Raw genomic sequence first — 18,099 nt, 5'->3', positions numbered from 1 at the left:
AATACATATAAGACAACGTAAGATTTAAAAACCATTATGAAAACTACAAATTAACGCAGGAGAGGCCTTTGAAAGATCAAATCCTCGAACGTCACCGCAGCGCGCGGTTTGTTTTGATTACGTGACGATCTAGGCGGGAAATTATTCAGTGAGTGAGACATTCCCGAGTACAGTAGCACAGTACAGTATTTGTAAGTTAAATATTTACAGTACCGTACTGTTCTGGTAAGTTTATGTGCAACTTAAAGTACTATTAAATAACGTTAAAGCAAGAAATAAAGTCTTATAACCAGTTTACCTGATAGGCGTCAGAATATTGCCTTTTTTATTTGTTCGTTTTTTCCACAGTGCTGTTCAGTATTTGTAAGTTAAATATTTACTATTCTCGTATGTACTGTACTTGTAAGCACTTAAATAAAGTTAAATCATTAAATAAAGCCTTGTAACCAGATAACCAGAATTATATGATTACCCATGATCGGCGTCGGAATATTGCCATTTTTGTTTGTTCGTTAAACTCTTACTGTACTGCTTTTCTACAGTACTGTATTTGTAAGTTAAATATTTACTGTTCTGGTATGTACTTGTAAGCAATTAAAGCATTAAATAAAAGAGTTAACCTGATTTATATGATTACCCATGATCGGCGTCGGAATATTGCCTTTTTTTTGTTTGTTCGTTAAAGACTTATAATAAGAGAAAAATACATTTTTGTCTTGGTATCTTTACCTATTTGCTCAGGTTTGCTGTAATGGTTTGCAACTTGTAGAAAACTGTGAAAACTTTCGGGAAGTGAACGAAAATCTGGGACATGACCTTGACTTCACCGTCTCAAGTATCATCTGTCACTGTCAGTTCACCACCGGCTATCGTGATGAGTGGATGTACGATTTTTTCGCTCGTGGCCATGCCTAACCACACATAGTTACACCCATTATCTCGACCCAGACAGAAAATACAACCTTTTTCCTCCCTTGCAAAACACAAACAACCACCCTGTTTACGAGACAGCAATATATATTGCGAAAATAACAAGGTAAAATGATAAAGATGAACGTAAAATGATTGAGAAAGATGAACATGTTATGACGGAAAAAATACGTTTTCCCTGTCTGTAAACGTATTTATTTCTGCTTTGCATCTGTATTCGTAATAATTAGACTTATTGTTCGTTCTGAAACTGCATTACGATTCTATTTTTAGCCATTCTTGTGGTGTGGGAGCTGGAAGTTGTGACACAACTTCCTTATTGCTAATCGGACTGACCCTCCACTTTATTCTCCCGTGGCAGAGTCTAGCCTTGGAGGACGTGCAGTTTTCTCATTTAGGACTGAAAATTCAACTCTTTCGCTCCCTTTTCCAAGCATGGGCACAACGATAACGTAAAAAATAACTCGAAACTACCATAAACATATATCAAAAAGGTGAAAATGTATTCATAACATTTTTTTTTTCCAGCCATTCCTAACAGATTATGTACTGAAATCATTCGATATCACAGTACTGCATTTCTAAGTTAAATATGTACTGTTCTGGTATGTACTTGTAAGTTAAAGCACTGGTACCAGTTAACCTAATTTATTACCTATGATCGGCGTCGGAATGTTTCCTTGTGTTTACGTACAGTATTTGTGTGTGGAAGTTTTGCTAGGAGTACTGTATTTGTGAGTTATAACATTAAATAAACCTTCTAACCACTTAAAGTGCTTTCTAGTGACAGATAACAGCAAAACAACACATTTGGGGGGTCTAGGGAGCAAAATACGGAGTAGTTTAAATATACGCGATTTCGCACCTAACACGGCACGGTAGGAACGAAACCCTCGTGTTCCGTGCGAGTTACCTGTAATGCGTATCTTTACCGTTATTTAAAACTGACTCGTTATCATGACCAAATGAGAAACTTGGCATTAATTTGGGGAATTATTTTACACTGTGGATTTTGAAAAGGTCTTGATGGTTGACTTTTTTTTTTTTCTTTTTTTCACAACACAGGCTTCATGAGTACTGTCCCACTACACAGGCTTCATGAGTACTGTCCCACTACACAGGCTTCATGAGTACTGTCCCACTACACAGGCTTCATGAGTACTGTCCCACTACACAGGCTTCATCAGTACTGTCCCACTACACAGGCTTCATCAGTACTGTCCCACTACACAGGCTTCATCAGTACTGTCCCACTACACAGGCTTCATCAGTACTGTCCCACTACACAGGCTTCATCAGTACTGTCCCACTACACAGGCTTCATCAGTACTGTCCCACTACACAGGCTTCATCAGTACTGTCCCACTACACAGGCTTCATCAGTACTATCCCACTACACAGGCTTCATCAGTACTATCCCACTACACAGGCTTCATCAGTACTGTCCCACTACACAGGCTTCATCAGTACTGTCCCACTACACAGGCTTCATCAGTACTATCCCACTACACAGGCTTCATCAGTACTATCCCACTACACAGGCTTCATCAGTACTATTCCACTACACAGGCTTCATCAGCATCTGTACATCACTATGCAAACTTCATCAGTACATTAGTAATATTTGCAAATTCATTATAAGTAGTAAAGGAATCCACAGATTTTCAAAATCTGGCAAGTCAGGCTGGCTTTTCAGGAATTAAAATGAAAGAGAATTGTATGTTTTATAATTGTGAAGGTTATTTGAGGCCCTGTGTGGTGTATGATACACAAACGGCGTTTTTTATAAGTGCCAAAAAACACGGTCAGAGTTTGTAATGTTTGATTAGTGATAACGCCAAAACTATTATAGCTAGGGTTATGCTGTTTGCAGTATGTTAAAGCTGAATGTCTCTACATTATCCAACAACTTTTTGGTAAAGAAACTATTATTTTTTATATTTTTCCTGTTAATTTGACTTCTTCCTTAGCCTTTATCATACTTTTTCTGTGGCTGCCCTCCTCTCTTCCTGTATCTCCCATCTTTCCTGTCACTTCTTATTACTTTTCTTTCCTTTACAGGTGGCTTTACATTGAGTGACAAGCCAAATGGTTTCCTGTAAGCCAAGAAACCATTTAAAACGCTGGGTGGTAACCATATAACCAACCCATACATGCTCACTACGTGTCAACAAGTGGGTTGGTGGAGGGTTAGTGCCCCTCCCCGTAAAACCAATAACTCAAAGTCAAATGGCCACCCCTTATGGGATTATGGCGTCTGGCAATAGATAGATAGATAGATAGAATTTGGAAAAATATTAGACATCGCAGTTTTACGTTGCATGCAGTTGTGTGATCTTTGCACAGCAATAACACAAAAACTAGTACCATAGGCCTATAGCTAGAGGATTCCTTTATGTTTTAAAATGAAGTTGAATTTCAGTAGACTGTTTGCAAAATTTTATGCAAAGTTATCATCAATGAAAATAACTTTCATAAAATTTTGGAAAGATTATTCATAATTGTCGTTTTATTTGCTTATCAAGTACTTGTACTGTGTGATTTGTGAACGGTAGACATTCTTGTTCTGTGAAAATAGTTGACACAGGCACAACACCATGGTTTTACATACTTTGGTGTTGTGTTACAGTACTGGTATTTTACAGGTTGTAGGTGCAAGCAAACCTGGTAATAAAAACAAGAAAGGTTCCTAAACCAAGGGATTTCCCCGGATGGAGACAGTGCAATATTAATGCAATAAAAACAAAAGAACATAATAATAATAAGAAGAAGAATGTAAGTACAAGAAAAAGACATTGTTGCATTAAAAAGCAACATTGCAATAAAAATAATAACCTTATTGACAGAATTAATAAATAATAACCAAAAACAGTGACACAGGAAAAAACAGTAATAATGGTTAGTATTATAGTGGTTATTCTTTTTACTGACAACACAATGTCAGCACTCCTGCAGTGGTGTTGTGTGAAGAATTGGTCAATTATCCATTCCATTGGCTATCAGTACCGTAGGCTGTGTCTAGTCCGAAGTCATCAACAAAAGGGTCAATCAGGCGAGGGATATGGCACTTATCCAGTGTCTTTTTCATCACAGACATAGTGCATGGTGTTATAGTCTGGGTCATCCACCTCCTGGTCCTCATCATGTGCACATACATGACCACAAACCTGTTGTTGCCGTGCCACAAGCCCTTCCAGCCGTGCCCTTTTTAGTGGAGGGACAAAGAATGGCAGGAATAAGTTCAGGTCCTTTTTTTGTCTTCTTCAGAAAACGTTCCTCCTTGTATTTTGGATTCATCGTCACAGTGTCCAGGTGGAAGTTCCCGTGCACAAAGGTTTGCTGGTGAGGCTACATGCGTACTTTGGTGGCCAGTACATCACTAGCCCCATAGTGGTCCTTGAGGAATTATCCTTCCTTGTACGCGTCTGTTATCATGTTTCGGTTGCCTTGGAACATATACCCTCAGGTCCTCTGGATTGTTACAACCTTAGTGAGGGCTTGGAGTTCTAAAAAGTCTTCTCACTGCAAGTGCAAGACCCTGAATTTTTTGCTTGCAGAACGGATGATGTCAGCGTAGTCATCTGGGGTCAGATTTACATCATGCAGCCATATACATTTCTCAGTTACCCCAAATGACCCATCACACTTTATGTAAGAGTAACTAGCAACAAAAATAATGAACTCAAGGCAGTTCAGTCACATGCACACTGGCCATGTCCCGGGCACTTGGTAACCAAACTCTGCGCATGTTTCAGCCAAGTGCTCATGGGCACTTGAGTATCACATTCCTCCAATATTTTTTCCAAATACAGGTTGAGCACGCTTTGGTCGAAATTGATGTTTGTTTTCATGGCTTTCCAACCTTATGGTCAAAGGAGTTTCATAACATCCATCACCTCCACATGAAAATACAGTAATGGCTCATTTATCCGGACTTAATACAGCCAAAGGCATGTCCTGGTAGTGGCAATATCCGGATAATGAACACTATTCCCCTATCATACCCAGACCCTACCAATGCCCAACCTCCATCCTATACCTAACCTATTTGTACAGTACCTGTGCTTAATTTGACAGTGTTTTGGGGCAATTCAGGCAAATTTAGACATCAAAACACTCTTAGGAATATCCAAAGTAATGCTAAACTCCAAGAAAACCATGCAGGAAAAAAAAAATAAATGAAAACCCCAAAACTCCCTACCTATACACTACTGTATGTACAGTACCCCTGCTAATTTTGGCACTGTTTTCCAGTCATTCTGCCATATTTTGACATCAGGACATACATATGATTATCCAAAATAATTTTCAATACCAAGAAAACCATGAAAAAAAAAAATGAAAACAAAAAACCACCCTACCTATCCACTACTGTATGTTCAGTACCCCTGCTAATTATGGCACTGTTCTTAGGTCAATCTGCCATATTTAGACATCAAAACACACATAGGAATATTCAGTGTAATGCTAAACACCAATAAAACCGTGCAAAAATACGCTGAAAACCAAAAAACACCCTACCTATTCACTACCGTATGTACAGTAGCCCCCCTAATTTTGGCAGTGTTTTCCGGTCATTCTGCCATACTGAGACATCCAGACACACACAGGATTATCCATATTCATGCTAAACATCAAAAAAACAATGCATAAATAACAATATCCACAAAAAACCTGAAGACGGTTTGAAAATCAGATATCTGTGACGAGTGATTGCTCTTAGGGCTGAAAAAAAAACATCCACAGCCAAATATGTCACCGGAAATTGGTTATATTGGTATAAATGATATACCATCATCTTTGCTGGTGTTTATACTATAATATAAGCTAATAAAAACACAAAACTGATAAGTAAAAGTACAAATGGAGTGAGAATAAAGTGTTCAGGAGTAAAAATTACCTTAATATAACTTCCCACCATCCTAGTGCAAAATTTTGTCAGCATCTCCCAAGAGTTAAGCATATGTCTAGATGCAAAATTTCATGAGCTTGAGGATTCTGTGGAATTTCGATATGACCAGTAGTTGATTAAATTGCAAATCTTTAAAAACTCAAGTCGGTGTTATCACGTGTTACCACCACAGAGTAGGGTAGGGACTGAGGGAGTGAGGGGGGAGCCAGGAGTGTATGGAGGAGGGATGGGAGGGGGGGAGAAGCAAGGATATGGGCAGGATTCTCCCCCTTCTGTCAAGAGGCAGACGGGTGTTTTTACTGTACATTTACTTGTGGCTTGCAGTCTGTTAGACGCTGAGTGGCCATGCGGAAACACATCTCATTGTGTTCAGGTGACTTTAAATGTTTAGTAGAGAGGCGGATGGCCGCTGTCACTGAACGTGTACCCCTGGATTGCGGTCTGTGTTTGTTGGTGGTGGCAGCTGGGAAAGACTAAGCCCGGTGGCCGTGTGACTTTGGACATTCGTTGGGGATGTGTACGGACGTTTTGACACCACTTGTGGGTTACGGTCGTATTACTCAGGTGCTGGAGGTTCATTGGGAGTGATTGGATGCGTGTGCAGCTTTGACCGTTCAGTACAGGGGTGGACGGATATTTTAGCTCTGGTTGTGGGTTACGGCCTACTTCCCGCTCACGGCTGGAACCCAGCGGCCACAATACCAAATGTTTGAACATGTCGGCTGGCCGGCCGAAGTTCTCAGAGACTTTTACGTCTGGATAATAGCAAGTTAATTTGGATGATGGTTTAACAGAGCCAAGGTCCAGCATCCAGGTAACGAACACGTCTGGATACTGCATGTCTGGATAAACGAGGGACTACTGTACATACTTTGATGGACCGTGGGATAGCATTATCTTGATTTTTAGGGGGATGACGCTTGTGTGTCATACTCCATACAGACCTTATTTGTCCTTGGATAGGTTTGCTCTGTATAATACAGTACCCATAAATAATTGCGGATTTTTTTTTTTTTTAACCTCACCTTTGTTTTTATTTTTTATTATTGGTTCAAATGAACCTTTTCATGTTTCAGTTGTTTTAATGATCATTTTTATTGGAAATGCCTTATCTTACCATTTTCAACCCCCTCCCCCTTTCCCATGGCGAAAAAAGGTATTTCTGACAAAAACGATGATTTAAAAATTGATCGAAACAAATGAAAACTCCCCCCCCCCCCCAAAAAAAAAAAAATGAAAAAAAGCCATGTCAAAACCAGGGCCTGTATTTATCATTAGCTGGGAACATTCACAAGGGGCCTGGTAAAGTCCCAAGCCAGTGAACCATTCACAAATATGCGAATGACCATAAGAGTCATTTATCAACCTTGTAAAGTGGTCCTAATGCTGCGACCTCATCCCAGCAGTGTGGCAAGTCTGCTCGTGGTGCAGGCATCTTTTAAGGAGTTAGGAGGTGTTCACAAGAGGTGAGTCGGCGACGGTATAAACACAAACAGTTGACCACTGCTGACACCAATCGTGGAATTTTTCACAACGGAGTGGCTTCCTTAGTGGATGTGATGATGAAGAGTTAGGAAATGATACCATTTATACCGGGAATGAATAACATTTGTGACAGACTTGGTGAGAAATGAGATAACCAGCTACATACGATGAAGTAATGCTGTCTACCTGGAAATGAAACGTGCTCTGACCCTTTGGTATATGGCACAGTGTGGCAGTACAACGACGACAATTTTAGGTTGTCACAACCAACAGTCAGCCAAGTGACCATGCTGACGTTTGAAGTTCTGGTTACACCGGAAATAATAGTCATTTGCTTCCAATGGATACTAGAGATATTCAAAGAAAGCAGGCAGAATTTTCAGAGAAGGCAGGCAGAATAATCAGGGAAAGCAGGCAGAATATTCAAAGAAGGCAGGCAGAATATTTGAAGAAATCAAGCAGAATATTCAAGGAAAGCAGTCAGATGATTCAAAGAAATAAGGGAGAATATGTAAGGAAAACTGGCAAACGTAACACAACTGTTAACATTTTAGTTTATTAATCTGAAATGTATGTCAGGAAAGGAGATTGTGCAGTTTTGTAGTTCATAGTTTAAGCATAGAGATGCACACAAATACACTTGGTACTGACAGATTATGTTCTTGTGTACAGAGTGGTGCTTGACAGTGTTATGGATACGAGAGTGGTGAGAGGATGATCGGGAAGTCTGTCATTTCATATGGCTGTGGTATGGAAGGTAAAGCTGGGAGGAATAAGACTAAAAATGAGAGAGAAGAGCAGTCAAGGCAAAAAACTGAAAGTGAAGAAACAAAGAAAACAGCAGTTGTCTGATGAATATATGGAGGAGGTGGGTGGAACAGATAAAATGAATGATATAACATGGTGGGGTAAGATATAGGGTGGTGGGATAAAGAGGGAGAAGTGGCAAGAGTGGATGCAGAAAGGTACTCATATGAAAGAAGAGAGCACACTGACAGTAAAGCATTCAAAGAGATTAATATGAAGGAAAAAAAATAGTAGGTAAATGAGGATCTTGGAAGACAAATGAAAATAGATGAACAACTCTTAGGAACATCTCACAGTAGTGAAATGTTTTGGAGCTTGGGAATGGACTCTCGTGGAAGAGGAAGGCCACTGTGATAAAGCGGCCCCAGGTACCTTACTGGGGGAGACTTCATGCTCCAGACTCCCTCATGACATCAACCATCCAGACTGCCATTAACCCTTTCTGTGCTGGAGCCTATGTCGGCTTTTGGGCGTCCAGTGCCAAGGGTGTGAGAGGCTGAGTGACCCCCAGTGCCAACCGTTTTCAACTGTTTTCATTTTTCCATGAGGCATTTAGTAGGAGGTGGTTGGATGTGGTATATGTGCAGGAAGTCTGGTATAGGGGAGGATTGGCCAGAATGATTCCAGGGAGGGATTGTTATTACAAGTTGTTTTGGCAGGGTAGGACAGATGGATATGGTGGTGTGGAGACATTGGTTGGGGAGAAATGGGTGGAATATGTCATGAATGTTACGAGAGTCAGTGATAGCATAATAGTAATGAAATTTTTGTTTGGTTGGATAATGGTTGCTTTTATATTGGCGTATGCCCCACAGGCAGGCTTGGATGAGGTAGTGAAGGATAGATTTTGGGATGACTTAAGACGTGTAGTAAGTGGTATGGGGGCCAATGAGATTGTAGTGTTAGGAGGGGATTTAAATGGTCATGTAGGTGAAGCAGCTCAAGGATATGAAGGAGTACAGTTGCCTCCACTGCTCCATTGACCACTCAGTGTTTTCATTGTGTGGGCTGTCTGAGGTGTGAACCACCCGAGTATTAGAACGTGTATTGGAAGCAAAGTTGGGTGAGGCAGGCAGTGGATGGTTGGTGCTTTTATGCAGGGGTAGAGGAGGTAGAGGGTTTGAAAAACTAGTGGATGTTTGAGGAGATGGGGAAGACAGTATGAGGTGCATTCGTTTTCGTTTTCGTTTCGTTTTCGTTTTTAAAGGCTCCAACATGCTTGCATGTGTTGGCCTTGGTCACCTAATGGCGGCTCTCCATGCTGCACGATCCGTTGCAGCCTCCCTGTTCAGTCCCTTAACCCTAAGGTCACACTTAATGACCTCGTCCCATGTCTTTCTCGGTCTACCCCTCATAACCCCACCCCCAATATTAACACTTCTCACCTTCCTCACCCAACTATCATCCCCCATCCTCTCCACATGTCCAAACCACCTCAATCTACCTCTCCTCATCACAACACCAATACACTCCAGTCCCATCCTACCTCTCAACTCTTCCATTGTAAACCCAGCCCCTCCAGGCCTTGGACGCAGGGACGCACTGCACATCCACCTAATCATTGTCATTTCTGTACGTCTGAGCCGGCGAATGTCTTCCTCCTTCACTGCCCAGGTCTCACTGCCATACAGCATTACACTCCTAACACACGCTGCATACAAAGACCCCTTAGCACGTAGGGAGAGCCCCCTCAATGTCAGGAGAGGCAAGAGCTCCCTGAACTTCTTCCAACCACTTCTCACCCTAGCCACAGAGCTAGCTCCAGCCCCACCTCCAGCACACAACATGTCTCCTAAATAACAAAACTCTTCCACACACTCAAGAGATTCACCAGCAAGTTCAATTCTTTCACGTCTGACGATCTCCACCTGCTCACCCCGGCATGCCGTACACATAAAATCAGCATTATCTCGCAGTCTACCTCTGATACCACTACATCTCTTATGCACCCATTTATCACACACACCGCACAAGATGGAATTACTTCCCACGCCCCTTGTGGCAAACTGCACATGGCCACTCTCCCTCGTCTTTGACAGTACCGCCACCAACCCTAGATATCATCACTTTTGTTTTATCTGCATTTACCCTTAAACCCTTTTTGCCCCATACCATCTCTCCACTTCCTAAACCTTTCCTCCGCCTCCCTTTCATTCTCTGCAATCAACACCAAATCATCAGCATACAACAACTCCCACGGGAGTCCGTTTCTAAAGTCACGTGAAAGGGCTTCAAGTACCATGATAAACAACATGGGACTCAAGACTGACCCCTGATGCACACCAACATTCACGGAAAACTCATCACTCAAATCTCCATTCACTCTCACCTGGGTGTGAGCACCCACATACATGGCCATAACCACCCTAACCAGCCACTCCTGCAAGCCAAGCTTTCTCATTGCCCACTTCACCACCTCTCTAGGGACTCTGTCAAAGGCCTTTTCCAAATCAACAAAAACAAAATAAAGATCCCTTCTCCTACCAATATATTTTTCCTGAAGCTGTCGAACAATGAATATGGCATCAGTGGTCCCCCTACCTGGCATAAACCCAAACTGCATCTCATCAATATTCACTCTTTCTCTAATCATACCTTCTAAAACTCTCTCCATTACCTTCATTATCTGATCTAAAAGCTTTATACCTCTTTAATTCTCTCTTTCCAGGGCATCACCCTTCCCTTTATACACATTTACAATTACACTCTTCAGCCAATCATCTGGGACAACACAATCACATTATTTATGTGAAAAGGAATTACAGTCATTAAAGTGTGTTACTCCTCACTGTGGTGGTTACAGTTAATAAGAAACCTTTTAAGATATAATGCAGAATGTGGGATGAGGAAAGACCTAGCTTCGGCCAGGTCCCTCATGGCTGTTGTGAGAACCTAAGAGCCATAGAGATGTAATTTCATTGTCTTTTATGTAAGATCAATGAGGTTGTATAAATATGACACATAACCATTGGATTTCTGGACACGTTGGAATATTACGAATTATATATATTGCCATGGCCACCATGCACTACTCAAGTCTATCCCCAACTTCCCTCCAAACGCACCTCACTGAGTCTGTCATTAGCAGTATGTAGTTGTTAATATCCTGTAAGGATTTCAGTAGTGCTGGTAGAGGTTGCAGTTACAAAGCTTCAAGAATTATCTACAGTAAACACTGAACGTGGTGTTAGGACAGTTGCAATTCCCATTTTTTTAAGTTGGCTAAGTGCAAACAATGATTAACCTTCACTGCAAGTGTGACACAATGTGTATTCGGGCTTCTAAATTGGCCTAGTGTTAACATGTTACGGCCGCAGCTCCCAGCGGTCATCCCCTCACTCTCCCCCACATAGGCATTCCTCTATAGTGTTGCTACACATGTAGAGGCTCATATTAGGTGTTGGCTGATCTATTATCTTGATAGGGGATGACAGTCATCTACGTAATGTGTCTTCCTAATGGGGTTATGTAAATTAAATAAAAGTTCTGTACCAGTCTTTGAACCCATATCGTGTCATTTCATCGAAATTTCACTTAATCGGCCAACACAAGACTAAACCTTAACCAAATAAAAAAAAGGTCCCACATTACCCATAGCACTTGCAGATAGTATATAACAATGGATAAATATCAAGAGAGTTTTTTTTTTTATTCTAGGAAGAAGGAACTGAAGGCGACAAGCCCGCAAACTGTTCCTTCCAAGTGTACTGGGCACCTCTGTGATCCGCACTTTCACGTGGTCAAAAGGGGCAGAAATCAAGTCACTAGTGATGACCACTGTGTGCTGGAACGTTCAGGAACTCAGATTGACGGAGACTCTTTCCCAGTAGCGGCCTCTTTGGTTGCATTTATTACTTTTCAAGTGGTCAAGTTAAGAGTGGTAGCATGCCAAAATGACAGGAATCAGTCTCCAGTCAGCCAACCCAAGCCCAACCTTCACAATTTCCCAAAATGCTCCTGGGATACACATTAACAAGCTACTAGGTAATCCCTATACCACCAGTTCTCAAGGGTTATACAAACAATAAAGTTTGAGTGGGAGGAAATATGTATTAACAAGACCAAACAAATGAGTAGAAATCTTCCCATCTAATAGCCTTACAGATTAAACCTGAATCAGTTGGTACTTTATTCAAAAATATATGGTCCTAATATCAAATTCCACCAAACTTAGCTCCTTGGTCCCAGGTTCAGTCTAGTGTGGTTCTTCATAATCGTCCCTCTGAGCACATAGTTCATTGGTCCAGTCCTCTGTTATTCTTGACCTTGACTTCGATACTGGGACCTTGACTCACTCACTGGGACTGACCTCCACACTTTGACCCGAGAATTCCTTGGGGGGGGGGTGACTACAGCACCGACCATCTGCCTCGTTTCACCGTCGGTGGGCGAGTGAGTCACACACTAACACTACATGATGGAAAGGGGGAGGGGGGAATGATCGTTTCATTTCATTTTTAAAGGCTCCAACATGCTTGCATGTGTCGGCCTTGGTCACCTAATGGCGGCTCTCCACGCTGCACGATCCATTGCAGCCTCCCTGTTCAGTCCCTTAACCCTAAGGTCACACTTAATGACCTCGTCCCATGTCTTTCTCGGTCTACCCCTCATAACCCCACCCCCAATATTAACACTTCTCACCTTCCTCACGCAATTATCATCCCCCATCCTCTCCACATGTCCAAACCACCTCAATCTACCTCTCCTCATCACAACACCAATACACTCCAGTCCCATCCTTCCTCTCAATTCTTCCATTGTAAACCCAGCCCCTCCAGGCCTTGGACGCAGGGACGCACTGCACATCCACCTAATCATTGTCATTTCTGTACGTCTGAGCTGGCGAATATCTTCCTCCTTCACTGCCCAGGTCTCACTGCCATACAGCATTACACTCCTAACACATGCTGCATACAAAGACCCCTTAGCATGCAGGGGGAGCCCTCTCATTGTCAGGAGAGGCAAGAGCTCCCTGAACTTCTTCCAACCACTTCTCACCCTAGCCACAGACCTAGCTCCAGCCCCACCTCCAGCACACAACATGTCTCCCAAACAACAAAACTCTTCCACACACTCAAGAGATTCACCAGCAAGTTCAATCCTTTCACGTCTGACGATCTCCACCTGCTCACCTCGGCACGCCGTACACATAAAATCAGCATTATCTCGCAGTCTACCTCTGATACCACTACATCTCTTATGCACCCATTTATCGCACACACCGCACAAGATGGAATTACTTCCCACGCCCTTGTGGCAAACTGCACATGGCCACTCTCCCTCGTCTGTGACAGTACCGCCACCAACCCTAGATATCATCACTTTTGTTTTATCTGCATTTACCCTTAAACCCTTTTGCCCCATACCATCTCTCCACTTCTTAAACCTTTCCTCCGCCTCCCTTTCATTCTCTGCAATCAACACCAAATCATCAGCATACAACAACTCCCACGGGAGTCCGTTTCTAAAGTCACGTGAAAGGGCTTCAAGTACCATGATAAACAACATGGGACTCAAGACTGACCCCTGATGCACACCAACATTCATGGAAAACTCATCACCCAAATCCCCATTCACTCTCACCTGGGTGTGAGCACCCACATACATGGCCATAACCACCCTAACCAACCACTCCTGCAAGCCAAGCTTTCTCATTGCCCACTTCACCACCTCTCTAGGGACTCTGTCAAAGGCCTTTTCCAAATCAACAAAAACAAAATAAAGATCCCTTCTCCTACCAATATATTTTTCCTGAAGCTGTCGAACAATGAATATGGCATCAGTGGTCCCCCTACCTGGCATAAACCCAAACTGCATCTCATCAATATTCACTCTTTCTCTAATCATACCTTCTGAAACTCTTTCCATCACCTTCATTATCTGATCTAAAAGCTTTATATCTCTATAATTTCCTCTTTCCAGGGCATCACCCTTCCCTTTATACACATTTACAATTACACTCTTCAGCCAATCATCTGGGACAACACACTCATAAATAATCCTATTTATCAGGTCAGTGACTAAACTCACCCCTATATCGCCTGAGGCCTTCAACATTTCGGCAGTCAACCCAGACACACCTGCTGCCTTCCCCACCCTCATCCTGCCTATTGCCTCACTCACAGTAGCAGTATCAATCAAAGGCCAAGGGCCAGACACTGGATCTGCTGGCTCCAAACCTTCCCTGTCCCAGTCAAACTCCTCATTCAACAACCAGTTATAATGCTCTCTCCATGCATCTTTAATATCCTCACTGTTCACCACTACCCTTCCTTCATCATTCTTCACACACTGCTCACCTATGATATCCCGATTATCCCTCTTCACCTGACCTGCCACCCTAAATATATTTTTCCTTTCCCCATGATTTAGGTTATCAAGTAATTGTCTCTGTGACTCAGACTTTGCCCTGTATACCTCTCTCCTAGCCCTACGCTTAGCAGCCAAATATTCCTCTTTGCTACCACCCTTCTTCCATTCCCGGAAAAGCCTTCTTTTCTCCTTAATTGCAGCATCTACACCCTCATCCCACCACCAAGTTACTTTATGTCTTGGTGGTCCTCTTGTCCAGGTGCATGTTACATCAGTAACTCTCAAGAAATTGTTCTTGAGGGCTCTGTACTGTTCATTAACGCCTCTGTCTACAGCTCCCTGTTCAGCCACCACTCTCCTCAACTTGCTATAGAAGGTATCGCTTATTACTTGTTTTTTCAGCTTCCATATTTTCCTCCTAGGTACATAAGTCCTCTTTTTCATCACTTGTTCTTTAAACACCATATCACAAATCAATAGTTTGTGCTACTGCACACACTCCTCACTTCCTATAACTTTAACATCCCTCACTAACCTCCTATCGGCCCTCCTAACCAGAAAATAATCTATCTGACTGCTATTTCCCCCAGACTCATACGTAATTAACCTACTGTCTCTTTTCCTAAAATATGTGTTGCACACAATCATGTCCGTTGCCTCCCCAAACTCGAGTATCCTTTCCCCTTCTGCATTCCTTAGACCATATGCACATCCCCCATGCACTCCTTCATAACCTTGTGCTGCTTCACCTACATGACCATTTAAGTCCCCTCCCAAAATCACTATCTCATCATCCCGCATACCACCCACTACACGTATTAAATCATCCCAAAATCTATCTTTCTCTGATTCATCCAATCCTGCCTGTGGAGCATATGCCGATATAATCACAGCTATCTTTCTTCCCAACAGAATTTTCACTACCAATATCCTATCGCTTACTCTCAAAACATTCATAACATATTCCACCCATTTCTCCGCAACCATCACACCAACACCTCCATATCCGTCTGTCCCCCCCTGCCAAAACAACTTATAGCGACAGTCCTTCCCAACAATCTTTCTGGCTGATCCACCCCTGTACCGGACTTCCTGCAAACACGCCACATCCACCCACCTCCTACTGAATGTCTCAACGACTTCCCCCGCTCTTCCCCTCAAACTTCCCACATTCCATGAACCCACCCTCATCCCCATGGGTGATTTACAGTCCTCAGGCTTGCTTTGAAACTTATTTTGTTTTGTCATCTTCAGTATTAATAAATGGGGACAGACACAGCACAGGTCCCACTCACTGCACAGTCCCAGGTCCAGGCAATGGATCTGGGACCCCTAGCCCACCAGCTTACCTGTGGCTGTGGTAGTGGCCTCGGGGCACCCTGCCAGGACAGCTGCAGGGACACCCTCCAAGCGCGTCTTGGCACTGAAACTATCCCGCTATTATACACCCACTGATAGGGCAGCCTCCTGGGGCGCTACTCCCAGGTTCGGGCCCCTCTCTATTGGGCAGAAGCGGCAGCCTGGGAACCGCAATGCCCTGTACCCTCTAGCACAGGCCCGAGCCCCATCTCATCCTGGACCCACAATCTATGCTGGCGGAACCCCTGCCACGCCTCCCCCCAGAAGTCCGCCACTAGGTAGCGGGGGCAAAGTTTTCTGGCCGCATGCCCTTGCTGGCGCCAACCCCTGTAACGTAGTGGGATACGTTGTGTGAAATGTAAAGTGCATGTGGTGTAGTGCATAGATAGTTAGAGGAAATGTTTGGGAGAGTATGCTGGTCTACTCTCCATGTTACTGTCACACTGAATAGGTCAGCAAAGGGGGATGGTCAGTTAGCTAGTGAAACAGGAGCTCCAGCTCTCCCTATCACCAGCATTACCATTCCCCTCTGGAGTATTACCCTGTTCGGCCTGTGCTACGGCTTATGCAATTGAAAATTTTCATTACTATAGGCTTATGATAGACTCAGTGTGATGCCTTTCCCCTCACAATCAATTACCCTCCAAAAATGACATTCCGTAGTTACAATAATTACTTTACAACAATCTCTCTCTATACCCTTACATCGAAAAACAATAAAAATCATCGTGCCTTACATCCCTTTATGCATGGGCACATTATGCTGGAGTACGTGACCATAGGCACATATTCCCATCCACTCAAGTTTTTATACTATAAAGAGACTTAATACTAGTAAATTACAGTAGGGAAAAAAAAATGACTTAGCAACTAGGTAACTTAATATACGTTCTGATCACGTTCACATGGAAACAGCTATACCTCGGCGACATTCTCCCACTTAACCGAACTTTTGGTCTTAAAATAAACTAGATACAACTCATTATCACTTCTGGGCACTACACAAGAAAAAACAAAATACAAGAGAGAGCCAAATTCAAGATCCGATCATTTTGAGATGCCTGGACACACTGCGTTTGAAAGACTGGAGATCATAGCTAGGAGGAAATACAGACAGAGAGAGACAGTTCCAGAGTTGACCTGTTGCATAAATGAAGGACTGGGGGTAACGGTTAACTTTGCATTAGAGTGCTGGACAGAAAAGGGATGAGAGTTTGTTGCTAGACAGGTGCTACATGCTCGTCATAGAGGTGGAGGGATGCAAGCAGACAGTTCAGAGGAGCAGTGACCATTGAAGTAGCATTAGAAAAGAGATAAAGATGCAAAAGTGTGGTGAAGAAACAGATTTTGAAGGAAGCCAGTAAGAGGAGGAGAGTTAATGAGACAAAAAGCCTTTGACTCCACCCTATTAAGAAGAGCTGTATGTGGGGACCCTCCTCACACGAGAATTGTACTCTACACGGGGAGATAAAACCCGTGTATAAAGCCAACAACTGTGCAGGGGTAAAGAAGGTACGGAGTCGGCTTAGCACACCTAGTCTCTTGGAAGCAGATTTTACAAGAGATGTAATATGATCTTTCCAAGATAAGTCCTGGGTGAATGAAACCCCAGGCATGTTCAAGGGTGGTGCAGGATTAAGCTGAATATTATTAAACATTAGTGGGTACTCCTGTGGAAGATTTTGTCGGGTTGATAGGTATAAGAACTGAGTGTTTGTTGCAGTAAAAACAACTAGATTATTTTTACCCGTCAGAGATACGAGCCAAGTCAGACATCAGGTGTGCCATAGTCTCATCCCTTGTTTGTTGAAGTAACTGCTGAGATGGACATTGTGGGAACCGAGTGGAAAGGTGAAAGGTGGAATCATCAGCGTACCAGTGGATAGGGTTAGATGTACAGCTTAGAGGGTCATTGATGAATAAAAGGAAGAGAGTTGGTAATAGGGCAGAGCCCTGAGGAACACCACTGTTGATAGATCTAGGAGAAGAACGATGGCCGTCTACAACAGAAGCTATAGAATGACCAGAAAGGAAGCTAGAGATGAAGGCACAGATAGAAGGATAGAAACCGTAAGAGGGCAGTTTGGAAATTAAAGATTTATGCCAGACTCGATCAAAAGCCTTCGAGATGTCAGGTGAAATGGCAAAGCTTTAGCCAAATTCACAAAAGGAGGAGGACCAGGATTCTGAAAGTAGGTGAGAAGATTGCCAGTGAAACGTCCCTGACGGAACCCATGCTGACGATCAGAAAGAAGGTTGTGATAGGAAAGATGCTTTAAAATGTTTCTGTTAAG

This window comes from Coenobita brevimanus, chromosome 86 (genome assembly GCF_032717465.1).
Source record: "Coenobita brevimanus isolate Jiangsu-jjx chromosome 86, ASM3271746v2, whole genome shotgun sequence".
Lineage (NCBI taxonomy): Eukaryota > Metazoa > Arthropoda > Malacostraca > Decapoda > Coenobitidae > Coenobita > Coenobita brevimanus.
Note: the sequence above shows the minus strand (reverse complement) of the source record.